The sequence below is a fragment of the Manacus candei genome, unplaced genomic scaffold (assembly GCF_025592945.1).
Source record: "Manacus candei isolate 608988 ecotype Guabito, Panama unplaced genomic scaffold, ASM2559294v1 h1tg000021l, whole genome shotgun sequence".
Taxonomy (NCBI): domain Eukaryota; kingdom Metazoa; phylum Chordata; class Aves; order Passeriformes; family Pipridae; genus Manacus; species Manacus candei.
In genome coordinates this window covers 5,457,417-5,471,534 of record NW_026138069.1, presented here as the reverse complement: position 1 = coordinate 5,471,534, position 14,118 = coordinate 5,457,417, and the positions used below count along the sequence as shown (strand labels likewise).

The 14,118-nt window shown below is 33.4% G+C and overlaps 1 protein-coding gene across 5 annotated transcripts in view; it reads left to right on the top strand.

Moving 5' to 3' along the window:
• PHF14 (PHD finger protein 14) overlaps positions 1-14,118 on the top strand; it is a 362,909-nt gene that overhangs the window by 70,032 nt on the left and 278,759 nt on the right. The window lies entirely within an intron of this gene.

Below are 14,118 nucleotides of genomic sequence, written 5' to 3'. Positions count from 1 at the left end.
GTATTAATGCTACCTCTATTAATGCAGATCTTGAAAGGGTTTGATAATCATGTTTCTCATCTGAAACAGAAGTGAAAAAAAAAAGTTGAATGATGTTTTAATAGGTGCAAAAATCTAATTAAAGTGTAGAATAGCTGCTATTAAATAGCTACTGTTGACCACAACTTCTGCAGGTTTTGACTTTATAACTGGCATTGTGGCCTCTTTGCAAAGCTGTAGAGACTGCTCACAATTCTTGAAAGAAGAATCATGAAGCTTAGCAACCAGAAGGTGGATTTTAATTGAATCTACTGAGCTTTCATTAAAATGATCTCATAATAAGTTCAGATTAAAGAAAGTGTGTTGTATTTAGGTCCTGTATGCTTCAACTAGATTCCTCTAGGCAGGTTCTTCTCTTTAGGTCAGATATAATTACTGGTTTTAACTGAAGGACTATTCCAAAAGAAGTATTTTATTTCTAGGAATCAGAGTTATGAGAAAAGTCAGAATCACTGATATAGGCAAGGAGCACGTAGCTTTAGAGTCGCAGGTACAGATGCCTTGTACATGCTCAGAATAGCTGGGTTTAATATTAATTCCAGCATATGATTTACCATAGAAATTGTTACAGCTTCAAGGTTGTGTGCCAGACTGTAGTTGTATTTCCAAATTGGAGGCAGAGCGCCTGTGCAAGCTCATTAGTAACTTGTGACTCTCATATACACAGACAAGCTAATACTGTGAGGTAATCCTGGATCCTGTTCAGTCCCAGACTGTGAAATAGAGGTGGGATGTTACAGTGATTGCTCTTGCAATTACACTGATGAGAACTTGTGGCAGCAGGTTTTTAACTGCCCGTGACAAGATACAGGGCTTTCTTCAGCCCTATTTTTGCAAGAAATAAAAGATGCAGGAAGACCATTTTGTTGTGGGAAGGAACCCTGGGTAAAACATACACTGTGCTTTACTGTGAAAAAAACACTGAATTAGGCTTTTTCTAGAAGTGTTAAATACCACACTGGAGGACATAAAGGATAAGATGAGAAAATGCCATGAAGAGCTGTATATTTAAGTTGCAATTAAAAAATACTGGTAGAAAATTAGTATTATCTCTTGTTTACTACATGAAAAGATTTTAGTAGTAATTTAGAAGGGCCAAAAATAAGTGTACTACATGCCAAAATCCAACATATTCTCTTATAAATCATCCTCATAATTAAGCCTAGAAACTGAACGTTAATCCTGCATGGGAGAAGGAGTTTCTTATGTTTTAAGTCTTTGTTCATAATTCTCTGAAAAATATTTCCTTAAATCTTCTTATTCTCCCTGTTACTTTTTAAAAAAGATAATTAATTTAAGCTTACTTTTCTTCAGATATTTCCTATAAATAGCTACAACTTTATCCAGTTTAGATTACCACTGCTTCTAAAGGTTTAGTTTTGATAATTACTAAGTTATGGTGAAGTTAGTAAATTTGGATTTTTTTAGTATTATTTTTGCTCTTAAAGCTGTATTTCATTTGATGAGAGTAAATTTAGGGACTGTAATAAAGTGCTAGCTACAGATAGGCTTTCTGCTATGCAGACAAAACTGTATAGGGGAGTGATTCACAGTGTGTTGTTATGTCAGAGAAAGTTTTCAGAATCCTTTTTTCTCTTAAGTTGTCACAAAGTGATAGTAGTGACCTTCTGCCTGCACTGCTGCTTTCTCCTTCCTGTACCATCATGCAGGACTCCTTTTTATGATGGTAGAAATAGTGTTTGAAATGCAAGTTGGGAGGGCAAGAGGTGTTTAGGAGGGAAAACAAAGTATTTTTTCAATATCCATTTTGTTTGGCACTGTTATCAAAGCCAAAAACTTCTCAGATCTTGGTCATCATCTTTGCTCTTCACCAAAAAAGTGTTTTGTAATTATTTATAAATATGAAAATTGATCACTAAGATAAATAGAAATATGCAACTGGTGAAACTGCAGATTTAAGGAATAATCCTGAAGGGCCTTCTGGTTTTTCCTGCTGTGTGTTGTCTCAAACAGGGCTGGTTACATGACTCTTGGACAATCTGCTTTTAAAAATTTTAGGTTTTTCTAAAATTTATTTGACCCTCACTTCAGTGTTGCTATCTAAGTAAGGATTAGAGGAAGATAATTTCCTATTTCAAATTATTTCCCATTTCAAAGAATGCAGCAGACTGTGTAGTAATGAATCTGGAATAAAAAAGTATTTTTGAACTAGTTACTACTCATTGTCTAATGGAGATTTTTTTTTTTTTATCTCCATTTTAGGTGCTAGTGTGCAGCATTGGATGATTAAGGGATTATTTGTTATGTGTTCGATGTCTTGACTTACCATGTTCATATGGTTTAAAATCTTTAAATAATTACCTATGGAAGGATTTAAAATTCTTACTAAAAAAGTATATTTCCTCCTAATGTGTTATAATGCTTCATTAACTGGCTGAAGTATGCCTTAGTGACTATAGTGATTAAAGTTAAAATATCTTTAATTATTAGTTTTTGCCTAAAACGTATTGGCATGTTCCCTACTTTTATATATGCTAATAGTTGCCTTATGTATGTATTGTAGACATGCCGAGATAGTGCTTATTTAATCATGGATGTCAGATTATATAGATAAACTGTTTCACTGTAGCAGCATGCACTAGAACTGAAAGTTTAGCTTTTGTGGTTTTGTCCACAAGAAAGGATCAGTCTTGTGATCCTTATGTGAGATAATTTCTTCTTAGAATTTAGAGTGAATTTATATTATAAATTCTTCCATACACATCTGTGTAAGTTTTGATAACTAAATAATCCTAATTTTTTTACCCTTTACAAGGTTAATGAGTGGCACAGTCAAGATTTACAGATCCATCAAACAGTGAAAAGTTAATTGAAAGCATGTACTCAAATGAGGCAAAGTCGGATCTGTAACTGTCATTATAAATGACAGCGAGAAAGCTATATCTGTAATTAGAGAAAAGTGTAGATTTTGAGTATCTTTTTACTCAAATAAACTGTAATTGAGTTTTGAGAGGAATGGTAGTAAAATATGGTGATTTTTAAATATATTTGACACAGATGGGTGTAATGTAAGGCATGAAGACAGCGCTTTTTAAAAGAGATAAGAGTTCAGTCAAAAGAGCTATAATGGGGGCTAGAAACTAAAGTATTGTGTAACCAGAGGGTACCTATAACAATATACTCCTCATTCTCAAGCAGTAATCAAATATTGAAAATATTTGCTTGAAATTGAGGATTTACATTGAAATACAGGACTTTCTAAAGCATGATGTGAAAGATAAATTTTCTAAAAAACTCGGAAAATAATTTTAAAGGCTCTGTTTGTTTTTAGAACTGACCTCTGCTGTTTTAGAGAGCATTTAGCTAATGATACTTTTCTTTTGTTTTATTTTGTGAATTTTTTTTAGTTCTATGTAGTGTAGACATTTAATAGTTTCCTGAGTGCCTATTGCACTTGTGCATGAATTGCTTAGAATGATATATCTTGCAGAAGAATCTCCTAGGGTTTTTTTTTTGGTCAGGCCGTAACTCACTAATGCAAATCTTTAAAAGCAGCTCCCCAATAGTTCCTTCTAGAATTTCACCATACTTAATAGAAACATGGTTAAAGAAGTATATTTCAGGTGGCTCAATACATAATAGGTAAAGCTTGCCCTTTGTATTGTACCATACTCCATAGTAAGTGATTATACTGCTGTACACACAAAGTACTTCTAGCACGGTATTACTGTCTGTTCTGCTTTGGTAGAATAAAAATTAGGATGAATTGTGTAGATAATTGTAATATATAGAACACATTTTTAAATAAGAATCCACAAGCTAATCCAGTTTAAAACCTTTTGAGAGAGGACTTCTAATTGAGTTCACTTCTTTAGAGGTGGCCCCTTCTCAAAAAATTAACGAGTTCTCAACTGCTGCTATTAAAAAAAAATATACCTTCAGTTGTTAGCTTTAAGATGTGCTTGGGTAATATTTAGGAATGCAGTACGTTACATAAAATTGGCATCTCAACTGTAGATTTGAGAAAAGCAGAGTAAAATTAAAATATAGGTTACGTATGGGCCAAAATCAGGTTAAAGAAATCTCTGAAAAACATTCCATTTCTTTGTCCCATGATTTAGAGCAAGCATATTGTAATAGTTTTGTGTATTGAGTTTTTCTTCTGTATTGTCTGTTAAGTTAGAATTTTCCATTTCATTTGATTTGTAGCAACTGAAACAAAATTATGACTTCAGCATTACAGAGAGTGTAAAAAAAAATGAAGGTCATTTATTTGAAACAATAGAGAATAGAATTTTTTGAAAATTTGAATACTGGGTATAAAGTATTCGAAAATGTAAATCTGTGAAGCAAATCATTAAGCGTGTATGTAGTACTTATTTTTAATGCATATGTTTACTAGGAAGTAAGCTAAATGTGAAAGTACTTATTTTTCCCAATCTACTGTCGCACTTTGCAAGGGAGTGTAATGTGCTGCACATACAGTCAGTGTATCAAGGCAGACCTAAAAGGAGGAGTAGGAAAGAAGAAAACATATGCAGTGTCATATTTACTAAACAAAAAAACTATTGAGTAAAACTGACTGTAAGGTTTGGCATAACTTTGAGTTATCCAGTCATACTGTAACTGAAAATCTTTCAGCATCTGTAATTCTGCTGATACAAATGTATGTATCAAGTTTAGGATGATAATTTATAAAGGTTTGCATCCTTAGCTGCACACAGTGGTCAGCTTTAATTCTGTTCTTGAAAGAAAGTGTTTTCTGGACGGTCTCTTTTGAATCCTCTGAAAGTTTTCTCTCAAGAATTGTCACTGGACACGTTTCCTTAATTGTATTTGTCTTGTGTAAGTTTATATTTGCATTTTTATTTCTTACATTTCCATGCAGAGAGGCATGCTAAACTTAAAATTAAGGATTTCTTCCTTTGAAGCTCTTCATGCGCTCAAGTTTATTCCAGAACAAGAACATTAATTATTAATTACCTTCAACGCACTGTAACAAAATTAACAGTCCATTATAGTGATGGAAAACCTATGATTTACAGTAGAAGTTTAAGACCACTAATGTAGGGATTAATCACAAGGAAAACGTTAGTTAGTTAAGCAACAATTTGCAAAAGTCTTATGTTTTACAGAGGATAACAAATGCGTTATTTTACTGGAATGAACTAAGAGAATGAAAGGAAATGTAACATTCAGTGGTGTAGTTTATTTCTGCTATGTAATTTACAGGGATTATTCTGTAAATTAACTTTTCTAATTGCTTAAGTTACCTGTTAGATAATTTTTTGCATCATTTGCTTCATTGTATTGCCTTCTGAAAAGAGTTCCTTTTTTATGCTAGATAGCATGATAGTACATATAATGACAAATGCACAGTTTTCCTCAGAGAGGACTTTATTCAAACTAAAGTACCTGTGTTGCAATGCATTTTACTGTAAAATACCACAGGTTTTCCATTTCATGTAAATTTGTATGCTAGGGCAGAAATTCAAAAAAAGCCGTAGGCATTGTGAAGCTCTCTTGCCAAGTACCTAGAAGTCAGGCATAGGTCTGGTAATAAGATTTATGCTGTTGTTGTTCAAGGTTTCTCTAGAAGCAGACTGCTAGGTGCTTTTGCATCTGGGCTACCCCACTCCCTGAAACTACATGTGCCTGGAAGATTCTTGAGTTTTCTGTTAATTAGGCACCAGTCTATTTACCTGATACCTAATGGATTTCTTTAGTACATTTGTCTGTTATTTTCTTGAAATGAGACAGCAAATTTGAATTGAAGCCCAGATTATTTTTTTCCCTTGATTGTTTTGCTGGTTAACTGTTATGGAAATTTAAACCACAGAAGAATATTCTAAAGAATAGAAGCTCATGTCTTTGGATACTGATTTTCTGTTCTGTCTCTGGTTTGATTACCTTGAAGGAACTCTTAGAGGCAGTCTGTGTAGGAGTGACCCAAAACTGAAATTTTGTAGTTACTGCCATGGTTAAGGGTTACTGCCATGATTAAAGGACTTGTTTCCATTCAATTCTGTTATCAGAATTGAGAAAGTCAGGTTGGGAAATATGCACAGGACCATCTGATGTAATTTTTCTGTAAAGTTTAACATTGAGCCTTCCTTTTGAAAAGGAGAGCAAATCTGCGTGAACAGTTATCTGGCCTACTGTGCTTTCTGATCAAATGCAGGTCCAGCAAAGGATGATCTCCTCCCTACCCTCCAAAAAATGATTTCTTTGAATTTTTGGGGTGCTTAATGGTATTTCCTGTTAATACACTGGGAAGAAATATAAATCTTTTAAGTATCTAGAATAGAGGAAAAATGCTTATTTGTCCCTCTTCAGTGTAATGAAAATTCTAAAACCCTTTGGAGTATTACTGTGGTATTTTACAAGTGTTCCTCTTACCAGTGAATGGGGGGGAGAAGTGTGAGCATTCCCCAAGTATTTTTCTTCACATTATTTCCTGAACTGTTTAGTGATCTGTCAGTCAAACCTTCTTGAAGTTCAACATTAATCTTTTTAAGTTCTCTATAGTGGGCTTTAATCTGTAGAACCTTTGTGAACAGAAGAAGTTTTTGAACTCTTCAACTGTAAGTTTCAATGTCAGAAGTTCTTAGTATTGATATTAGAAGTATGCTGATCCAAAAAGCTTCTGTACCAGTGTCATATACTTTAGAAGTATGTAACAAGATAACCACTTGTAAATAAGTAGTTCTTTCTGCAGGGTTACTTTGTTTTCCACTGACAAGTAGTATTTTTACATATTTTGATTACTGAATTTTAAATATTTAGTTATCCTTTTTTCTCCTTCAGTTACAGCTGCTTGATCAAGTCTGTGCTGCAATCATGGGTTTGTACATTACAGCCTGGAACTGTATGTTGCAGTTGTGATCTGTTCCCCAGACAGCTATGTATCTCAGGATTTATTTATTATTTTTCTGATTGCCCTAGAAAATATATGCATCAGAGACCTTTGCACCCCTTTTTTTTGTATTCTATAACTCCTAGGATTTATAATAATTTATAAAATAAAAAAAATAACACCAGAGATCTTTGTTATAAGTATTGAGTGGGCTCTTTAGATAAAGCAATCATTGAACAAGATAACTCTTCAGAAGATTAAAATTACTTAATGAAGCAAGATGCAGAGGATTTGAAATCACAATATTTGTGATGGAAGAGGGGAGACTCATGACATATCAAATTATTTCCCAGTCTGGTTACCAGTAATAAGTTATGACTGCAAAAATGTCTATCTTGATGGGGTCAGTAGCTTCTTATTTTTGTGGGCATTATTAAGAATTTTTCCTTACAGCATCATAATTGCATCAAATAATTCAATTCAGTTGGCGTTTGAATGTGTCAGATAGTTCATCATTCTGGCCAAACTGCTTCAGTCACTTTCATGCAGCAGGGTTATCACAGCAGAGCATTTCGTGCTATAGCATACTCAAAAAACAAATGTTAAGTTCATTATCAAGTCAGTTGTTTTGCATTGTTAAGCTGAGCCATTGCTACAGAAGCCACAAGACTGAAATTTATGGTTATGAAATTTATACCCTGAGAATGTTCATGTTCAGGTATTAAAATAATGTGGTAGAAGACCACAACAGGAGACAATGACCATTTAAATGCTGTGTTGCAGCATCAGTTTTGACTTGTTACAATTAGTGTCAAGTGAGCATCTGTGCAGTCAGTTTTCTCAATTAAATATCTCTCCACAGAACTGTAATGTAAATTATGGGCTATTAGAGTAAGAAGTCTTAAGATGGAAAAGAGTGATTCTTACTGTTACATGCTCATTTTTTCTCACGTTTGTTACTGCTGCCCAAAACTTGTGCAAGTCTTTGATCTGTAGTTACTTAATCTGTGTGGGGTTTAGGTAGTAGGTGACCTGAAGTTTGGGTGCAAAACTTCATCTGTGCTATTCGAAACTAATTTTGTCTTGGGGTATTTTTAACATTACCAAAGAAACCTATACATGAAAAACAGTTAGAGATATGGTGAGCTTAAGGATTTTAAGTCACTTTTCTCAACACTGAGCAGAGTTGTTCTTCACGTAATTAAAATGGCATATAGCACAAGCTTTCATTTATAAATCAGTGGAGCGAAGTTGCGTACAGTTGCTTGCTAATTTGGGTCTAAATCAGGAATTTTGCCTATGTTATTCTTACCTGAGAGGCTGTAGATAATCTATGTGTATATGGGATATTGATTTTTTTTTTTTTAGCTTAATAGTGCTATAGGCTGAGATATTGCAAAGTTAATTACTGGAGAACATACTTATAAAAAGATGAAAAATGAAAAAGAATAATAATTAAAAAAATTCTCATCATAATGCCTCTTCAGCATTATGATATATTTGGTAAAGATTTTTTTTTTCAGCATATGTTACAAGAGAAATCCAGTTTTAATATTGAACTTTATTTTGAGGTAGCTGAAATAATTTGCATATAATAACATCTAAATAGGTAATTTGAGAATTATGTCATTAATATCAATCTTTTTATAGAATACCTTTGTTTTTTTGGGAAAAAGAATAGATTCGTAGGTTTTATTTTGTTTTCCCATACTTCAGCATGATTTTGATAGCCACTGGATTTTCTCTACTGTCACTTGACTTACTTTAGTTCCCTCATGGTATGGTCATTGAAATTACAGATTGAATAATCTAAAGTCTATTACTAAAGTAATTTTTTTCTGTATGCAAAATTTAGGAATTTGTAAAATAGAATATTTTTCATTTATTTTTCTGCCTTGTTATTAATTTTCTTTCTTTAGCATATTTTTTAATTTTTGTAGGATTTTTTCCAATTAAATTTTGGTTTTAAATGTTTTTCATCTGTGTCATATCCAAGGCTGGATTCTGATTTTGCTTTGCCTTCAATTAATAAAACTGGATCTCCTTTACAACTGTTGAGACTGTTGTTATTACTTAGATTTTGTGTGATTCCTTTACATTCTCATCTCAATGAAATTAAATTTTTGTATCTGATTTGCTTCAGGCCATTTAAAATGCCAGGGGCAAGATTCTATATTAAGACCGGAATTCAGTATCACTGAATGATTCAGGTAGCACTTCATTACCTTATAACAACCTCATTCGTCTTCTTCTTGAGCTTTTTTTTCTATACATTACCCTCTAATGGATTTTTTAATACTTGTTCTTTACCTAGAAGTTTCTTTTTTTTATTTTTAATCTTGTCAATTGAAGAAATGGGGGGTTTTTTATATTGTTGTCTTGTGGAGGTGTGAAACATGCAATTTAAGAATTTTGCCATGCTGTCTTGAATTAAGTTACAGCTAAATTTTTAAGTCTATTTCTGACTTCATCTTGAGGAAGGACCAGTAACTTCACTAATGTTTGTCTTCTCCTTTTCATATCACTGGTTGTATAAAAGCAAAGGTCAAGCATAAATTAATGTGCAGTTCTTTGATTAACTAGCTGAACTCATCCCGTTCCCCCCCATCTTCCTTACCGAATTGTCAGTTAAACTAAGTACAGTAATGTTGTATTGCATGTGTACTTACTGTTGAGGAACACTAAATCCCTCTAATTTTGACTTTGAGATCTGATGTGATTCTGTATTAGGGAGATAGTCAGTTAAGTGTAAGTTATGATTGGAGTATGGTTTAATAACTGACTTTTACCATTGCACATAAACATAGTAATTATTCTAAATCATAACATCACTTTCAGCTGGATAACCACTAAAATCACTGCACTGTGGTTTCCTGAAAATGCCACAATCCTTCAACTGCCAAATTAAGCCCAAGGAAAACAACCATCAGTAGTGCCTGCACAGTTATGTAGAGGGATGAGCCCTGAACCAAGTGAAAAGATGTTCTGGAAGAACAGTAACCTTTCCCATGATGTGCACATTTTCCATTACATTTCTGACACAAAATGCTATGAAATGATTTAATGTTGACATTTTGTTTTGCTGACTTTTCCTTTTCTTATTAAATAGAACCAAAAGTTAGGTTAGGAAAGTAGAGGGAGGGTGACCAAGCATTTGAATTTTAATACAGAAACCTCTACTTTAAAGTCAAAAGCAGAGCTATTCTAGATATACATTGTTTATGACATTGGATTGTACAGATTTTGGGGGAAAGAAAATGTGCATATCTCTAGCATCAATATTGAACACCTTGCTCTGTAGGGTTAATTGATGTTGTTGCTTTGCAGTAATTGCATACCAAGTATGTATGATAATTCAGTAAAGCATCCTTTCTAATTAGCAATCAGAGATTTTACACATCAGCTATACAGCACAGCACATGCAGTACACTTATTTCTTCTTGTCATTTTTTATGTATATTGCTAAAAATGATTGTAGAAGGGAGCAAAACATGAGCCTACATGGTAGAATGAAAGGTCAGCACTTGTTACTTGGTAAAGGATAAACTTTTAAGGAGTGAGAAAACAGAAAGAGGCTATCTGTTTATGTCATACAGGAGCTTGTCTGCATCTACAGTAACACATGTAAGAGTACTTGGGCAGACAAATTACTTGTCCAAAGTGTGGTTCATGCATCCTTTGGCACCTTTCGGTTTCCTGTTTCAGAACTGTTGAAAAGCCTTGCTTGTTTCTAGTGCAGCATACAATTTTATCTTTGAAAAACACAGCTTTTGCTTTTACTTTCTTAAGGATGTGTGACATTTTCTTGGCACCTAATTTATTTTATCCTTCTTCCGTCCGATTTCAATGTTTTGGATGATGGTTGATGTCATTTTAAGTCATTCTGTTTCCATGAGAGGGCATCTAAATATGAATAAAATGGTTTAGTTTGAAATCACTGGAAATAAACATAGAGTTTTGGTTGTACAGTAAGTTACTTGAAAGAAAATATGTATATGTTGTAACATATTTTCTGTCACATTATTTAATGGTTGGTCAAGAAGGTGTGCTCACTTTGACAAATTCAAAATAATCTTACCTTCTGGGAAGAGGACCTCAGTTTGTTGTAATTTAAATATTTGTAGCTAAAAGTGAAACACTAGCAACTAACTTCCTCCTTTTCCTATAAACTAATGTGTTCAATTGGGTTTTAAGGGTAGGATGTGTCTTAGAAAAACTGTGGCATCTGATAGCACCTTCAGGACTGTATCAAAGCTTCAGCATCCTACATGTATTAAAGCAATTTTGAGGAGTTTTTTGTGGTTTTGAGAGGAAACTGAAATGGTAGTGATAGTCAAAGGTGAAAATGGTACCAATACTTTAAAGTTGAAGCATTGCTCAGTTTTAACCTGAGAAGATAGAAGTGAATACAAGTATAATTCAGTGATAGTAGTGGACTGATAGTTAACTTACTAAAGTCTAAAAAATAATGTTGTAATAAAGGCTAAAATAATTGTAAAAATCCTAATGGCAGTAACCTAAACAATGGAATTTGTTGGCATTTATCTGACCATAATATGTAAGCAATAATTTCAGAGCTGTTTCTTACAAAGGACTATTAAAAATGAAATAGATGTTATGAAATTGTTTTTGCAACCTTTAGCTGTTTGCTAACAATTTAATACAGCAATAAAAGCTAGCAATAGCAGCACCAAAATTGCACAGCAGAAACTTGATTATAATTTGGTAAGAAAATATTGTATAGATTAAAGTGCACACTTCAGCGTAAACTGTGGCCAGGGTTTATCCTTGGGTTTAAAAATCTCATAAATTTGAATAGCTTTTTAAAGTGTTCTTGTTACTTAAAGTCAGAGACAAATTATGCCTGGTGCTGATGTTATTATCTAGGGAAATAGTAAGTATGCCTGTATTAAGCCTTCCCAGGCCTCAAAATGGACATCTCCTTGGACCTTGTGTCATGGACTTCTTATTTCAGTATTCCCATTTCTACTCAATTATCCAGGTGAATAAAAACACAAAAGTTAATGGATGGGATTCATGCCTGCATTTTTGCATCTAACAGAGACCATGTTCATTAGCACAACCAAGTGTGAGCACAGACTTGTGGTTTATGCCTGGTAAATGGCAAATAAAATGAAAAAAATCATCTTTAAACTGTGTCTTCATGAAATTATGAAGTCCATTGAAATTGTTGATTTGACTATCGTTTCCTTCATAGGGTTATTTTTGAGGTAGCAGAGTCTTTATGCATTTCTGAACTGTCTGTCCTTCAGATTACATGAGGAGGTTTGCAGAAGAATTTTCTGGAAGTGAAGTGTACTTCATAAATGCTTATTGAACTTGATATTAAGTAGGTAGAACAGAATATATAACTGGTGTAATTGGAAAGAATTTGTGCAAGTCCAGAGCAATTTTTATTTGAGAATATCAACTCATTTTGAGACATTTGGGATATTTAAGTTATATTTCTATTTAAATTATTTATATTTTTTAAAGTATTTTGAGAAATAGGTGAAAATATGGAAGTGCTGCTCAAGACAGAGCTTTTGGGAAACTGAGAAAAGGAGACAAGAGGAGGACTAAGTAGGTAGAGAGGAATGTAAATGAGTAATGCATAGAGGAAAAATCAGTTTTCAAATTCTGTAAACCTCAAAGTAGAGAACGAAGATCTGAAATTTCACGTGAAAGCTAGAAGAGATCCAGTCTTGTGACTGCTGAGGACATAACTTCCTGGCAGTGTATATTCTGCATTAGCATTTCATGATGCAAGAATTGAGAGGAGGAAAAATGAAGTTATTTAAAGATGAGGCAAAATGTGGCCAAAAAATCAACACTTAATAAAAAACAATTGATGTTTGAAGGTGTTCAGAAAGAATAACAAACAAGATTCATTAACAAGATGAGAAATTGTGACAGGGATAACTTTATTTATAGAGCTGTTTGCTTCAGAATTGAAGACCCATTTTTAATAAATGGCAAGAGAACAGAGCAACTTTTAGATTTTCTGGCTTGATGAAGACTATAACTGCCAGTGAACGACTGTGGAGGGATGTTAAGAAAAGCCCTTAAGGAAAAAATACTTAAAATGTCCTCTTTTAAAAGCAAATATAATATCTGTTAAGATTTTAATTTTGCATGAGTAAAATCAGTAGTGCTAGTTTTAGTAGTCCAATTATGTAATGTGTATCAATCCAGTAATATTTAATTGAAGTTTTTCTATATTTTGCAGAAGATGTGCAACTACTGGTATGTAAAAAGTGTGAAAACAGCAGTTTAATATCTGAAAAGGCAGAGCAGATGAAAAGAGAAAAAATAAAAGTGTTACTTTGTCATAGTATAAATTGTTTAAATTTACATAAAAACAGCTTATTGTCTGCTGGTACCTACTGACAGTTCTTTTAATAACACTTGCTGTGAAAAAGAGATAAGAAAACCAGCGGGCTTCTAAAACTCCTGTGGTAATCTTAGTTTTTCACATTAAAGAACAATAAATAAACTGCAGGACTTTGATTTTCCTTAATTTTGAAAGGCTTGTCTAAATCATTTCTGCTTTTATTAGAAACAGAATTACAGAATACTTGAGATGCGAAAAGACCTCTAGAGCTGGTCTGTCCCAGCCCCCTAACTCAAATAGAGCATGTTACTCAGGGCAGTTGATTGGGTTTTGAATATCTCCAAGGATGGAGTTTTTGCAACCTCTTAGGCAGCTTGTTCTGTTGTTTGTTCCTTCTCAGAGTAAAAAAAAATATTCTTATGTTTAACGTTTCCTGTATTCAGTTTTTGCCTGTTGCCTCTTGTCCTTTCACTCAGCACCGCTAAGAAGTCTGGCTCTCTTTTCTTCCCCCCTCAGGTATTTACACAATGAGAAGATTCCCAGTGAACCCTCTCTTCTCCAGACTAAATAATCCCAACCTGGTTTACCTCATTTTATATGAGAGATACTCCAGTCACTTAATCATCTTCATAGTCCCTTTGCTGGACTCACTCCAGTAACTGGTTTTTTTGTACTGGGGAACCCAGAACAGTGTTTCAGGTGTGGTTTCACCAGTGCTGAGTAAAAGGAAAAAGTGTATTTATTGTTCATAAAAGTAACCCATTAAAAAAAAAATCTTTTATTGTGTATAACAGGCAAAATTTGGTTTGTTATATAGGCAGTCATTAAGAACACTATGAGGATGAGAAGGTAATTTTGCTTATTAAATCCATGTCTTGGGAAAGTCATGTCATAGTTGTAGTTTAAAAGATAAATTCATTGAGCAGCA